Below are 16,386 nucleotides of genomic sequence, written 5' to 3'. Positions count from 1 at the left end.
AAAGCGCCCCCTACCGGTTTTATAGAAAACCAGATTTTTCTAAGAGACTGTCGCACTTTTCCCGGACACACGTTGCACAGTGTCCGGAGGAGGAACCAGAGACAAGAGAAGTCTACGAGAATGTTTATATAAAAAGTTTTATATATATATAATGTTTATATGTTTTATATGTTCATATAAAAAATTTGTATGTTTTGGTGTTTTATGTCTTACAGCCCGAGGACGTGCTGTGATTTACCAGGGGGGAATGTAGCACCCTGAGGATTCGGCTGCTACAGGGGTATTGCACCTCAACCCAGAGGTGTGATATTCCACTCCCGGGTAAGGAAGGAGTGTGGAACTGAGCTCAGATAGACTGCATGCACTACATACATCCCATTCCAGAGGAGCAGGCCGACGGTACTCCCACTTAGAAATGTGCAGGTACAACCGAGCCTGTTCCTGGCTGGAGTGGGAGGGGGGTGGTACATCCCATGTAGTGTAGGGGCAGATAGGGGGAGCAGTCTGGGTAGTGATAGGAGCTCATTGGGTGCTGGTCACCTGAGCTCACACATAGAGGGATATATAAGGAGGGCACCAACTTAGATCAGGGTCAGACGCTGAGAACAAGTCAGTTGGAGAGGAGAGAGAAGGAAACAGCAGCCCTGGAGAGAGAGAGAGTGGAGCAGAGAAAGACCCAGAGGGGGAAGACTGAAGGGACCCAAGAACCCAAATTAGAGCACCGGGTGAGGAGTCAGCATCAGGGTACCGGAACCCAAGCTGGTGGGGGCAAAAACAATCCCCAGCCAGAGACCGGAGATCGTGGGCAGCGTTTGCCACGGTCACCCACCACATTCACCCTGAAGGCAAACCACATGAAGGGTCAGGGAACCCAGGGCCAAGGGTGTCCCAAAAGAAGGCCCGAGGGAGCTGGACCTAGGTGAATCACTGGTGGGGACGGCTGAAGAAAGGACAGAGGGAGAGCTCAGGGCCACGCTCTGGACTTGTTTGGGGGTTGGCCGGATCCAGGACCTGGTGGACGCAGCACGGCTCGGGTGGTCACTAGCAGCTGGAGTGACCAGTACAACATCAGCAGTAAGTAAACACCCTTAACTGCACAACCCGAGTCTGTCTTCATTGCCGGCTGCATCGCACCACCACAACCCCCATCCTCTGCGCCTGTCCCCTCTGAGGCTATACCCCTCCCGTTGGGGGTTATCTCACCAAGCTGCGCACCCACCATCAGCCTCAGCGGACCCTGCAGCAGCGGCGGCCACAGTGACCGCATCACAACGGGTGGCGTAGTCGACACAAAAGAACTTTAGTAACATCTGTAAAGCTGCCACATAACACTTAGCTTGACGCCCTGGGCACGGGACCGGGTCACAGCCGCTCGGAGACTACAACCCCCCATCTGATCCGGTGCCGGGTATTCCCCTCAAAAAGGAATATGTCCCAGGGGGCGCGTCACTCACTTATGCTGAATGCTGTATGTATAACGTACTGAGAATACAGGGGGGTGTACTCACTTATGCTCAGCGCTGTATGTATAACGTACTGAGAATACAGGGGGGTGTACTCACTTACGCTGAGCACTGTATGTATAACGTACTGAGAATACAGGGGGGTGTGCTCACTTATGCTGAACGCTGTATGTATAATGTACTGAGGATACAGGGTGGTGTACTCATGAATGTGTCTCTCTCTTCCTCTCTCTCTTTTCCTGGACATATTGTTGTCATGGCGCCACACTGAGCATGCTCAGTCTATCGAGGCTTCAGACAGAGACACGCATCCCCGGTTATATTATAGATATGGGAATCTATAGCTGTGCTATAGGCTTTATTTTATTTAAAATAACTGAATGAAAGATATATCTTATACTTTTCATACAGTATGTATCTGATGAAATCAGGGAGTATTTTCTGTGATTAACAGTTTACTGCTTGGAATTGCAGCAAATAAATAATTAGCTGCATTAAGGTCACTTCTGGTTAATTATTCACAAGAATAACTACACTTTGTCCTTTGCTCTGCAAGATGAGTGTCTGGCCAGATTTCTGTTTTCATATGTCAATGTCTAAGTGAAAACGTAAACACATTTTCCCTCTACCTCAGCGGTAAGCAGCGGTTCAAAGTAAGTTGATTCCATTCTGCAATGTATTTCTTTTTTCAAGCCAGGTCAAGAGGACAATAACAATAACTGTGTATTTATTTCAATGCAAAGTCATATTTTTCATATTGCGTGTTTAGTGATCACTTATGTAAAAGATTATACTAGCAAGTTTATATATAATGTCCAGAGGAAAGCCTAATAATAAAGCTGCATTTTTCATGTCTGTAAAAACTGCACGCTGCAGGGAAAAAAGCAATGTCATACACGCAGCTGCTGCTTCTATAAGCACGAATCCTCAATAAGCTGAGCAAACTCAGTTATAAAGGACTGTCGTCTTTTCTTCTACTCTAGCAATAGATGACCATGGCAAAGTTACTTGTTGTGCAGTTTCTATGAGAAGAAAGGTTTTTGAGCTCAAAATAGCAGACGGCAAACAATAAGGCTATGTGCCCACGATGCAGAAATGCTCAGGATTTTTTCCTGAGCGTTTCTGCATCTCCCTAGCAGAAAAAAACGCATGCGGATTGTACATGCGTTTTCCTGCCAGGGACATGCAGATGTGAAACGTTCTTCACTTGCATTTCCGCATGTGGGTTGACAAGCGCTTTCCAAGCGATTTTAGCATCACTTGGAAAGTGCTTGTCAACTTGCTCACATTATATAAATCCATGCAAATGGCATGGATTTACGTATATACTGTGACCGAAAGAATGGTAAAAAATAAAAAAATAAATATATACTTACCCTCTGATGGCCCCCGCAGTCTTGCTTCCCTCCGTCCTGGCTGCCGGCGGCGGTACACTGAAGGACCTGCCGACGTCAGCGTCGCGTGACCCATCACATGACTATGACGTCAGCGCAGGTCCTCCAGTCTATCGCGCGCTGCTGGCAAGCCAAGACAAGCACACCGGGGGCCATCAGAAAGTAAGTATAATATTTATTTTTTATCTTATTCTTTTTTTCACAGTTTCTGTGGTACCCGGGTCCGGAGGAGAGTCTCCTCTCCTCTAGACCTGGGTACCATCCCCACATTGGAACGCATGCATTCCGCATGTCCTTATCTAGTGAAGCAGAATCCATGCATTCTAATGCAAGTCAATGGCGGCAAAAACGCCGCACTTCCGCAAAATAATTGGTAGTGCTGAATTTTTTTTCGCAATAATAATCCGCAGCGGAAATTTCCGCAGCATGTGTACAGCACATGCGGATTATCATTGGGGAACATGGCAGGCCTTCCACCATGCGTTTTTTAAGCGTTTCTGCAGCGTTTTTGCTGCTGCGGAAACGCTTAAAAAACGCATCGTGGGCACACAGCCTTAAGGTTTCAAAAATGTTGCTGAAATCCAACCAGATATATAAAAAAAACAATTGCACAGGTCTGCAATGGAAAAATTGTTTGAAAAGTAAGAGGTGATTTTTTATATACTTTCAATCGCTGAACTCAGTAAAAATGTATAGAAAAAATTCCATCACATACAATTTTTTCAAACACTGACTCCATAGGCTTTTTCCTTGCACCATACTTTGACCCCTTTAAGTGACCTTTGGTAGAGGATTTTGGTATCATTAAATTGGTTAGAAATTAAGAAATAATGGACGCTGTGATTGGCTGCTGTGGGCAGAGAAGATTTTCTTAACCCAGCTTCCAGAGAGTGTGGTGATGTCCATTAGGGGCATACATAGAAATCATGGGGCCCCATATCTGAAGTTCTAATTGCCCCCCACCCCCTCAAAAAAAATTAAATAATTGTCGGGGTCACAGGACATCATTAGTGATGAGCGAGCATGCTCGCTACTGCTCGGTGCTCGCCCAAGCATCTCACTGTTCGAGATGCTCGGCGCTCGCCGAGTATTTCCGGTGTTGCTCAACGGGAGCTCGGGTCCCCTCCTTGCATGTTTGGTGCTCTTTACACAGCCAATGAACATGCAGGAATTGCCTGCCACTCACTGTAATGTAGCAGCCATATTGGTTGTGGCATTACAGTGATTGGCTGGCTGCACGGCGTCATCAGGTCTATATCAGACCTGGCGCCGCCATGCTCGTCACAGTCACTCCGGAATCAGACAGTGTAGGGAGAGGTGCTGCTGAGCTAGGGAGAGATTGGCTTGTTTATTAGGTAGTGTAGGTAGAACAGAAGTAAATTACACATATCAATCTCAACAAACAGTCCTTCTGAGGACTAATCAATCTGCAGAGATATCAGGCAGGCAGTGTATATAGCAGACTGCAGTGCATATAGCACAAGAGGCCCCATTCCAGTTTTGTCTGCTGCTGCTGTTAGACATTTCTAGACATAGGCCCACGTGTTAGGGGCCAGGAATAATTTTTTTTGGATCTTAATCCTCATTATTTACTTAAAAAGCAATCCAGAGAACACCGTTTTTTTGTGTCATTTGCTTGTTGGCACTGCAGAATAAAGCCAGGTCCTTTCCATATTACAGCGCTAAAAATCCAGCTATTTAAAACTGTAGTCTGTCCGTCACACGGATCACATATAATTGCGCTGAAAATATTGCCAGTTCTGGCCTCCATTGAAATTTTGTTTCAGTGTGTCAGTGAAGCTATTGACACCAGTTTGCTGTTAAAAATAGTTACCTACAGGCCAGGTATTTAAAACTGTGTTTACTCCGTTACACGAATCACATATACATTTTCAGAAAATACTGCCATTTCTGGCCTCCATTAAAAATTTGTTTCAGTGTATCAGCGAAGTTTTTGACACCGGTTTGCCGTTCAAAATAGTTACCTACAGGCCAGGTATTTAAAACTGTGTTTTCTCTGTCACACGGATCACATATACGTTTTCAGAAAATACTGCCATTTCTGGCCTCCATTAAAAATTTGTTTCAGTGTGTCAGTGAAGCTATTGACACCAGTTTGTTGTTAAAAATAGTTACCTACAGGCCAGCTATTTAAAACTGTGTTTTCTCTGTCACACGGATCACATATAAGTTCGCTCCAAATTCAGCCATTTGTAGTAAGAGTGGAAGATATTGTCCTCCATTTAAAATGGGCAAGGCACGTGGCAAGGGACAGGGAACTGGAAGAGATGGTGATGGTGCATGCAGATGCTGAGGCCGTGTGCAAGCTGAAATTGTGCCAGAACAAACACCCACATCTTCTCGCTCGACCTTCCTGTCCCAATTAATAGGGGACCACAGAACACCACTATTGAACACAGATCAGTGTGAAAAGGTTATTGGTTGGATATCAGATAATGCTTCCAGTCACTTAGCCACCACCAACACCCCCCTGTCTTCCACATAGTCAAGTCTCAGTAGCTGTGAGCCTGGACAGCATATTCCTCACCCTGAACCTCCTTTCTCCCACCATGCCGAGTGCCCAGAGACAACTGATCCCACACTTGGACACTCCAAAGAGCTGTTCACTTTTCCATTTATAGATTCGGGCCTCTTGCCCGGTCCACTTAAAGCGGGTCAAGAGGAGATCGTATGTAGCGATGCCCAAATATTAGAGCAGCCGCGGTCACACGAAGGCAACCATGGGAAAGTGTCACAAGAGGTGGACAATTATTAGACACAATTGCCAGAAAGTCAGGAGGAGGACCAGGGTGCGGAAGTGGAAGACGAGTTGGTGGATGATATAGTAACTGACCCAAACTGGCAGGAGGACATGCAGAGCAAGGACAGCAGCACACAGGGGGAGGGAGGCAGAGCACCCCAACAGGCAGGAAGAAGCAGTGTGGTGGCCGCAGAGAGAAGGAAGGCAACAGTTCCCCGTAACACCAACACAAAGGAAGTTGCCAGTACAACTGTTAGGTCTTCACGAGTCTGGTTATTTTTAAAGACTCTGCCGATAACCCCAAAAAGGCCATTTGCACCACCTGACAGTCCAGCATCCGCAGGGGTGGCAAAACTACAAGCCTAACCACCACCAGCATGATCAGGCACATGGCAGCAAAGCACCCGACTTAGTTTGCCGAAACCCAGAGTCCAGGAACAGTGTCTGTGGGTGGCACCACTGCTTCTTCCACTGTTGTGCATGCAAGCCAATTCCCCATCCATGGTGCATGCGAAGATGCCTCCTGCCCTGCACCTGTCGTTGCACACTCTCAAGTAGCAGCATCAGGAAGCACGTCCACATCCTTGTTCCAGCGCAACATTCAGTTGTCCACACCCCAGTCCATGGAACGCAAGCACAAATACGCAGCCAACGCCCCACAGGCCACACTACTAAGTTCCCACATTTCGTGACTGCTTGCGCTCAAAATGTGGCCTTTTAGGCTCAAGGAGACAGAAGCATTCCGCAATCAGAAGGCAGCGGCCGTCCCTCGGTACTCGGTCCCTAGCCGCCACTATTTCTCCCGGTGTGCCGTCCCCTCATTACAAAAGCATGTGTCCCAAAACATTAGCCATGCCCCCCACAACACAGTTACCGGGTAAGTCCAACTAACCATGGACACGAGGACAAGTGTTTGTGGGCAGGGACGGTACATCTCGCTGACGGCACACTGGGTTAACATAGTGGAAGCCGAGACCCAGTCGGACCTTGGGATGGAACACGTCCTCCCAATGCCAAGGATTGCGGGCCCTAGGTCAATTAGGGTTGCCCCCACAGTCTACAGCTCCTGCACCTCATCCTCCTCTGTCTCCTCCTCCTCTTCAGCCTCCATCTCCGAAATGACCACATCACTCACAAGCTGGAAGCACTGCAGCACTGTGGCAACAGGATGTGCTGAAGCTAATATGCTTAGGTGACAAACCGCACAATGCTGAAGAGTTGTGGACAGCTCTGAAAGAGAAGGCAGATCTGTGGCTCACACCGCTGAACCTACAGCCAGGTATGGTCGTGTGTGACAATGGCCGGAACCTGGTGGCGTCTCTGAGGCGAGGCGAGCTCACACACGTACCATGCCTGGCCCATGTGCTTAACCTCGTGATTCAGCAGTTTCTCAAATCCTACCCAGAGCTGCCGGATCTGCTTGTTAAAGTACACTGCCTGTGTGCCCATATTAGGAAGTCAACTACAGCTTCTGCCGCCCTTGCCGTGTTTCAGCAGCGTTTGCAGCTTCTGGCTCAGAGACTGGTGTGTGATGTCCCCATGCATTGGAACTCTACACTGCAGATATTGGGAAGGATTTGTGAGCAGAAGAGGGCAGTTGTTGAGTACCAGCATCAACAAGGCCGTCGGTATTCAGTTCAGACTCCACACATAAGAACTCAGGAGTGGACATGGATGTCAGACATATGTTGGATCCTCCAAAACTTTGAGGACTCCACCAGGATGGTGAGCGGCGATGACGCCATAATTAGCATTACCATCTCGTTTCTTTGTCTTCTGAAATGCTCTCTGCTCACAAACAAAGAGGATGTATTGCAGGCGGAGCACGATGAGATGGAGCAAGGAACCATACAGGGTGATTCCACGCTGCCCAGCCTCATCTCATCCCAAAGTGGATTGGGTGACAATGAGAAAGAGGAGGAGGAGGATGAAGAACAGGAGCTAGTTTCATGCGCCATAGACGGTACTACCTGTACATCTATCATACCGTCTGTTCATCGTGGATGGCCTGAGGACAGAGAGGAGGAGGAGGAGGAGAGCATGGTCAGTCGTCCTCTTGGTGAGTACACGGAAGTCTTGCCTGTTAGCAGTCTGGTACGCATGGCTGAGTTTATGTTACGCTGCCTTTCCCATGACCCTTGCGTTCTCCAAATTTTGAGTGAGTCATTACTGGTTGGGGACACTTCTAGACCCATGCTACAAGGAGAAGTTTATATCTCTTATTCCTGAGGCGGACAGGTCTATAAAAATGGGGCAGTACCAGAAGACCCTTGTTGCGGAACTATTAAAAAAATTCCCATCTGAAAACACTGGTGGCAGAGGTCACAATTCATTGGACAACCAAGGACTACAGGCGAGAGAGACACAACTTCAATCCAGCAGAGGCAGGGGAACACTGTCAAAGTTTTGGAGAATTTTTTCAGCCCCTCCTTTCGCACAGGCCCCAAGGCACGCGGTACTCTTACAAGGAGTGCAAAGTTTGGGAAGATGCTGAGGGTGTACCTTGCCGACCGTACCAACGTCCTCCATGATTCCTCTGTGCCTTATAATTATTGGGTATCCAAGCTTGATACGTGGAATGAACTGGATCTCTACGCCTTGGAAGTCCTGGCCTGCCCTGCCGCTAGCGTTTTATCAGAGTGGGTTTTTAGTGCCGCTGGTGGAATTATAACTGATAAGCGCATCCGCCTGTCAACTGAAAATAGTGACAGGCTGACTTTTATAAAAATGAACAAGGGCCGGATTGGGCCAAACTTCTCAACACCACCGAATGATAGCAGCGTAATATAAACTCAAATCCAGTGTCATTTTTTGGGAGGTGTATTCCTAGGCACCTTTTCACACCCACACATGGGTATACGCTTACTGATTTTGGCTATTTGCTCTTGTCCTCCTCCTTCTCCTCATCCTTATCCTCCACCACCATATCACCAGGGTGACCGTGGTCTGTGATGCAACACCCACATAATTTTTTTAAAGGGTGTTTATGATGCCTGTAAAAAAGATTTTTTCTACAGTATGTTCATGTATACTCCCCTAGGGTAAATGTTCATACACTTAGTGCATGGGTATTACAAGTATAGGAGACCGGCTACTTTCTAATGAGAACATTTTTTATGAGGCCCTCCTCCACGTCTCTTCCAAGGGGCATTGGAGTGCCTCCCAATTTTTGGCAACCCTTGCATTCACTGCATAGGCAAACACAATGGGAAACCCACTTCCTAATAATGGGAACATTGTTTTCAGGAGGCCCTCTGACCTCCACGTCTCTTCCAAGGCGCATTGGAACGCCTCCAATTTTTTGGCAACCCTTGCATTCACTGCATAGGGAAACACAATGGGAGACCCACTTCCTAATAATGGGAACATTGTTTTCAGGAGGCTCTCCTCTAAGTCTCTTCAAAGGGGTATTGGGGTGCGTCCAAATTTTGGGCAGCCCTGCCACTCACTGCATGCGCAATAACAGTATAGGAAACCCACTCTTTAGTAATGGGAACAACAAAGCCTATCTGTCTGATGGCTCTCTAAAAATAGTAAAGGCTGCCTGATGGCCCTATAAAAATAGGCTTTGTGACTTTCAGAGTCCCTCCTTCTTAAATGAAACATGATGCAAAAACGCATCAAAAACTCTACGTGTGAACATAGCCCAAGGTGTGTAGGAGTATTTTTGTTTTTGGTTATTTATTTTGCCTTATATACAAGTTGTTACGCTCCCGCCTGGACTGACTGCGTTGAGCGTGATTAGTGATCCCACTGTATCATGAACCGAGGAGTGCCTGGAGGGGCGTAACTAAGTATCAACCCGATCCGACCAAGGTCGTACCGCGGCTCAGTCGACTCCGTGAACCAAGGAGGAACCGAGCAGAGGGACCAGGTGCTCCTCCAGGTCAGACCCCGGTCACAGCTGTTGACCCACATCGGGGAATGCAGGAACAGGCAGGCTAGACTGGCATGTAGACAGGTGGGTACTCGCAAACACGGCTAGTATGCAGACAGGTGGATATTGACAGGCACAGCTGATATGCAGACAGGTGGGCACTGGCAGGCACAGCTGGTATGCAGACAGGTGGGCACTGGCAGGCACGGCTGGTATGCAGACAGGTGGGCACAGGCAGGCACGGCTGACATGCAGAGAGACGGGTACTGGTAGGTAGAAACACAGGCAGGATAGGGACACAGGAACGGAGCCGCAGGTGCGGTAGACGAGCTGAGCAGAGCAAAACCCGCAGATGCGGTAGACAAGCTGAGCAGTGCAAAACCCGCAGATGCGGTAGACAAGCAAAGCAGAGCAAAACCCGCAGATGCGATAGACAAGCAGAGCAGAGCAAAACCCGCAGATGCGGTAGACAAGTAAAGCAGAGCAAAACCCGCAGCTGCGGTAGACAAGCTGAGCAGAGCAAAACCCGCAGATGTGGTAGACAAGCAGAGCAGAGCAAAACCCGCAGATGCGGTAGAACAAACAGAGCGAAGCAAAACCGCAGGTGCGGCAAACAAGCGAAGCAGAGCGGAACCGCCTGAGCGGTGAACAAGCAGAGCAGAAGGTGAAGGCAGACAGGGCAGGGCTCTGTTCACATGGAACAGACTGGAAAATACAGGAAGATGGTTAAAACACAGGAGGTAGATACGGAGGCAGGGAAAGGGGACAAGCAGAACCAGATACACACAAGGTACTTACAATGAAGTAGCAAGTGGACACAAAACTCACAAACAAAAGTACAGAGACAACGAGTTGGAGTTAGGTGTAAGTTCAGACACTGCAGGCAAAGGGAAGGTACGGACATAGAGAGAAACAAGTAACGGGCTAGGACACTGTTCAGACTGGAACTGAACCGGGAACAAGATACAGGAAAAAAACTCTGGGTACTCAGCCCCCAGGGTGGCGGACAGACTAGAGTCAGGACAGTTATTAAGAGTGAAGCTGTGCTCTACTGATATTGTACTGGTGCTCAGGGAAAAAGGAAAATCCAATATATAATAAGTAATCCCGGCACACAAATTGAGAGAACAAGAAAATGAAGTGAAAAAAGAAAAAATTCTTTTATTGATTGAATCCCAGAAAATTATCAATAAATTAGATCCAATAAACATCCGACGATCGTTTCAATCATATCATGACTTTCATCAGGGATAAGGATCTACATAGAAAGATAATATCATATTTACTGATACATACCAAATTATTACACAACAAGGTACATGAACAGTTGAAGAAAAGACATTGTACTGTTGTTATAATTGTTCACGTGCTGTAAGGCACAAAAAGCAGGTAAAAAACTGAAGTTAATACCTCAAATCAAGCTGGTTCAGAAAAAGCCATTTATGTAGCTTAATAGGATAAACCCATATATCAGGGTCCTATAATAAGAAAATAAGAATAAGCAGTAGTCATTTTAGTCATATTAGACAACAAATAGTAAAGAGTGAATAATAATCAAATACCTGATAGCCCGGAAAAATAGGCTCAATAGTGCTCTAATATATTGCACAAATGTGCGCACAAAAAGTATAAAGAAGTTATAACATATAATTCGGCTGGGTCTTTATGGGCAAAATCACCCTAAACAAGAGAACCTATGTATGTAGGCCGTTCGGTTAGAAGTAGGAGTTGTGTTCCCTTGACCCAGAGTCAGAAGTATGCAGAAAATATCGGGGCTGCAAGAAAATGAGAAAAAGAGAAAGGAGCAGTTGTAATCCATATGGCAACATGCTAATGCTCTAACCAAGTGCATCAAGAGTGAGGGGACAACTGGTGCCTACCTTAGTTGAGTATCATATGAGATATGTAAGCCGGCGTGCCATCAGGTGTATAGTGATTGCCGCGCATTGCGGTTAAATACGCTCCCCAGTGAAAAGAGGAAATGAACGGAGTGCGTAACTTCCGGTTTTCGGTATGTGAAACGCAAGTGTGGAACGCAAGCCAGCGCATGCGCAGAGCCATAATAGATGAAAACATAGGAAGAAGGAAATAACGGTGCCCCCCGATGGTAGTAACTTGTATGGAGCCCGGAAAATTTCAATTCTAAAATAGAAGAGAGACATAGAATTCATGAACCATATGGTAAAATGGGAAAAGAAATTATTACACATAGGGCAAAAAGACATAATGGAGTGTTGTCAAAGACAGAGGTCAAAACACGTCACATCCTTAGGTTACAACATCATATTCCCTGTTGAGGCCCATTGGCTCCAAAGTCTGCAACAAATGGATCCAATAGGCTTCCCTCTGGCGCAATTTCAAAATTCGATTCCCCCCCTCCTTCCAGGTGGTATCTGTTCCAAAACCTGGAAGCGTAACTGGGAGATATTATGTCCCATGGTCACAAAGTGATGGGGGATGGGGAGAACAGTCTGTTTGCACCGAATAGCAGATTTATGTTTGGAAATGCGGTCTCGGATATGTTGGGTAGTCTCGCCAACATATCAGAGACCGCAGGGGCACTTAATCAGATAAATCACAAAGGATGTATCACATGTAAAATACCCTTGTATAGGAAAAAGCCTCCCCGTGCATGGATGTGAAAAATGTGTGCCCTTAATAATATGCGAGCATTGGAGGCAATGTAGACATGGAAAGGTGCCCTTGAGTATAGTGGCCAAATGCATCCGCCTTGATGGAATAGAAAGGGAACCTATGTCTGCCCTAACCAGGGTGTCTTTCAAATTACGTGCTCTTTTGTTACAAATTTATGGTGGTAGATCAAACTGCGGAATAGAAGGATATGCTTGTTTCAGCAGTGGCCAGTGTTTACGTATGATATTACATTTTAAGGTTTCTGGGATTCAATCAATAAAATAATTTTTTCTTTTTTCACTTCATTTTCTTGTTCTCTCAATTTATGTGCCGGGATTACTTATTATATATTAGAGTCAGGACAGGACCTGGCACCTCAGTTGAAAAATACAAACTGAGTGAAAGTGTTGCTCAGGCACATCCTACTGGGTGGAGGGGGTTTAAGTATCCAGTGACTCACAGCAATAGGCTGGGGACGCATTAGGACTGTGCACATGATAGCTATAAGAAACAAGCAGAAAGCCGCGCCGACGCCCTAAGCAATCAGACAAGAGACATGGACACAGCAGGAACTGAAACAAAGAGTGCAGCATGGACTGACAGGTAAGATTGCGGTCTTGCATGGTAGGAGGTGGTGCACCATGCAAGCATGCCGCCAGGAAGGTTACACAAGTCATTACCCTGGAAAGGATGTTCCTTAACATATTTCCCAGGAAAATCTATTTTGGTTTCGTTTTTGTATGTTTTATTGTGAGTCTGTAAAAGTGGCATAATACCTCTGACAACGTTGTTGACAGAAGTGACCTGGGAGTCAGAAATGCTTCCAGAGGTCTTCCCCATGCTGTTCCCATGCCATTTGAGCACTGTTCCCATCGATTTGGGCAATTTTTAGGCCCTCTGCCAACCGCCGGGGGGAGCCGCCTGAAAAATGCTTGAGTTTCCCTTAGACTTACATTGGGCTCATTGCTTGGGTCGAGCACCCGAGTATTCCAATGTGCTCGACCCAAGGAACGAGCACCCGAGCATTTTAGTGCTTGCCCATCACTAAAGATCATATCTCACAATTTTCCAGCCTTTACAAAGTAATTTTCCTCATGCTAAAGTCCTAGATTTCTCTTTCATTGCCCCCATAAGTATTATGCAAACAAAAGTGCCTGCCAAACACAGTACGATACCCCCATTATGAATTCCTTTATATGCACCGTATAATGACCCTACTGTACCCCACCTAAACTCCCAAGTCAAAGTATGGTGACCCCCAACATAGTATGATTCCAAAACTATGACCCCCACACAGCTTTCCATGCACATTAATTGGCCTACATACAGTATAATGGCCCGCACTAGCCCTCCAAACAGTATAATGGTCACCTTACAGTATGATAGACCCACACAAACCTTCACATAGTATAATTGGTTGCATACAGTATGATGGATCCCCACATATTTTAATAGCCCCACATAGCCTTCCATATAGTATAATGCACCCCCCCATAATCCTCCATATGGTATAAAGCTCTCCCCATAGTCCTCCATAGAATGTAATGCTCTCACTATGGTCCTCCATATAATAAAATGCATTCCCCATGATCCTCCACACAGTATAATGCACCCTCATGATCCTCCATACAACATAATGCACCCCCATGGTCCTCCATGCAGTATAATGCACCCCCCATGATCCTCCATACAATATAATGCACTCCCATGATCCCCCATACAGTATAATGCATCCCCATGGTCCTCCATACAGTATAATGCACCCCCATGGTCCTCCATACAGTATAATGCACCTCATGGTCCTCCATACAGCATAATACACCCCCATGGTCCTCCATACAGCATAATGCACCCCCATGGTATACCATACAGTATAATGCACCCCCATGGTCCTCCATAAGTATAATGCACTACCATGTTCCTCCATACAGTATAATACACCCCATGGTCCCCCATACAGCATAATGCACCCCCTTCATCCTCTTTACAGTATAATGCACCCACCATGGTCCACCACACAATATAATGCACCCCCCATACTGTATTATGGCCACCGGTCACTGATTTAAAAAAATAAATGCAGTATTCACCTCTCTTGGTTTCACCCGATGCTCCAGTCTCTTCAACGTGTGTTGTGAAGCGCCGGACATCTCAGAGCAGTGGGCGCCCTGTAATGACGTCATCGTGCCCGCTGCTCTGAAATCTCAGACGCTAAGGAATAATGATGGGGTGGAAGAGTCTGCTGAAGCGCTCTCCTGCGTCATCATGGCTCGCACTGGGCTCCCACTCTGGCCATCAGCACAAGCAATGATGATGGAGGAGGGAATGTCAGCAAAAGAGGACCCGGTGCGTGGAGGGCCCAGTGCGGGGAGGGCCCGCTGCGTTGAGGGCTCACAGGCCTGATAGCAGTGGCATGGCCTGCCGCCATTGGCAGTACACCACTGATGTTCATTGCATCCAATCATAGCATATCTTTCATTTTACCTCAGCAGTATAAGAAATGAAAGTTGCGTTGTGATTGGGGTGCAAGAAAGAGTTTCCAGTTTGTCAGGGAGCGCTTCCAGGTGATTCATTACTTACTCCAAATCTTTCAGGAATAATCTAGTTTATTTTTATACAAACAACGCGTTTCGGCTATACATAAAATTAGCCTTCATCAGGTAAAATCATAATTGTCTTTTATATAGAATAAAAAGAGGAGAGGAACTAATCCAACCCCTCGATCAATTTTCATCAATTAAAAACACATGTGCACTTCTAGAAGGTATTAAGCAGTTAATTAAAAGTGAACTCTATATTGATTTAGAAAGGGAAAAAACAAAAACAAAAAAACTATATATTGTTCTTTCCTATTCAATAAAAAATAATTTCTCTATAAAATTAATACAATTATTTGTCATATGACTCCATTTACTATCCTATTTACTACTTCCCGATTCTAGAATATAATGATGTCATCAATATTAAGAACTCCATTTTTTATCTTATCTACTACATCACCAATAAGGGAAAAATATTTCTCCCAATTCTAAGGTATAACGAATTTATCACCAATAGATGAACCAGTATCTGCTGGGATTAGAACTCATACATTTAGATTCCCCATATTTACAATACTTGCGTATTTACTCCATTGAGCCACTCGCAGTTATAATTTTAATAATCCTATGCCTTCTTCCAACTATATAGGAGATGAAAATATCAATATTGAATCCACATCTATAATTAATTCAGAATTTTCCTTTAAAAATATCCCTGACTGCGAGATATTTAATCCTGATAATAACACAATAACTTGTGATACTGAGAAAAATGAGGAAGAATGTTCCTTTGATTTTAGTATCTTTACTACACATAGTACTGAGGAGACAAATGTACCCTTCATTACAGCTTTACAAGCTCTGGGCCCATCTCAATCATCCCTTAACTCACAGATTTCTTTTTTAGAAATAGGCCCTCTCCAAACTCCCACTCTGCTAGAAACATTAGTACCCAAAATAGTAGCCAAATCTCTACAAGCCCCCTCCTTAACACCTATAGCTCAATTTCTGCCACAGAATTCAGAGACTATATCCCCTCAAATAATAGCTGCTCAAAGACAAATTACCAGCTTCTTCCCCACACTTATAGCCCCTTAAAAAAGAAAAGAAGTACCAGGGTCTGCAGGGGTGGAAGAAGAGTCCAATTCAAAAAATATAAAAAAATCCGAGTTTATTATAACTAACTCAACAAAAGGGTCTTTTTTCAAAAATAAAATTTCCCCTAAATCCTCTCAAAAAATCTTCAACTTGTCCTCGCATGTACTTACACAAGATGAAGAAAAGGTATTGAGTAAAGGGTTACATTTTTGCCCCACACAATATAATTTTGAGCTTTTTATTGATCTTAATCACTATATAAGGCGTCTTACCCTAAAACGACACTTTGCATTGCAAGATCGTAATAAAGGGACAAATGACAAAAACATTGTTTTAAAAAATAAGAAAGAGTTGGAACAAACGGCAAGGATAACAAATGAAACACCATATATACATATGGAAGTGAAACCACGATCTGCCTTTAATCCCATACATCATAGGGGTAGCTATATTGAAACATTTTTATCTCTAGTAGGTGATGATTTCCGTAAGTTGAATACTATTGATAAAATAAAAAGCAAAGATAAAAAATGTAAAAATCTACGTAAGAAACCAAAAACTGTTAAAAAAAATGCTAAATATTACATTACCCCCCAAGAAAGAGAAGCCTTAAAAAATC

The 16,386-nt window shown here is 45.2% G+C and overlaps 1 protein-coding gene across 4 annotated transcripts in view; it reads left to right on the top strand.

Annotated features, from left to right (window-relative positions):
- The first annotated feature begins 1,985 nt into the window (after window positions 1-1,985).
- Window positions 1,986-16,386, top strand: part of LOC141156711 (flavin-containing monooxygenase 5-like) — a 260,478-nt gene continuing 246,077 nt past the window's right edge. For 3 of the 4 annotated variants that reach the window (XR_012247705.1, XM_073642995.1, XM_073642999.1), the window contains exon 1: window positions 1,986-2,116. The gene's annotated coding sequence lies outside the window, so the exon portion shown is untranslated. The remainder of the gene's footprint in view (window positions 2,117-16,386) is intronic. The other variant, XM_073642997.1, reaches the window with a different exon arrangement.

The sequence above is a fragment of the Phyllobates terribilis genome, unplaced genomic scaffold, assembly GCF_046119375.1.
Source record: "Phyllobates terribilis strain yellow unplaced genomic scaffold, ASM4611937v1 Scaffold_8__6_contigs__length_399053987, whole genome shotgun sequence".
Classification (NCBI taxonomy): Eukaryota; Metazoa; Chordata; class Amphibia; order Anura; family Dendrobatidae; genus Phyllobates; species Phyllobates terribilis.
This window is presented reverse-complemented; position numbering and strand designations above follow the sequence as displayed.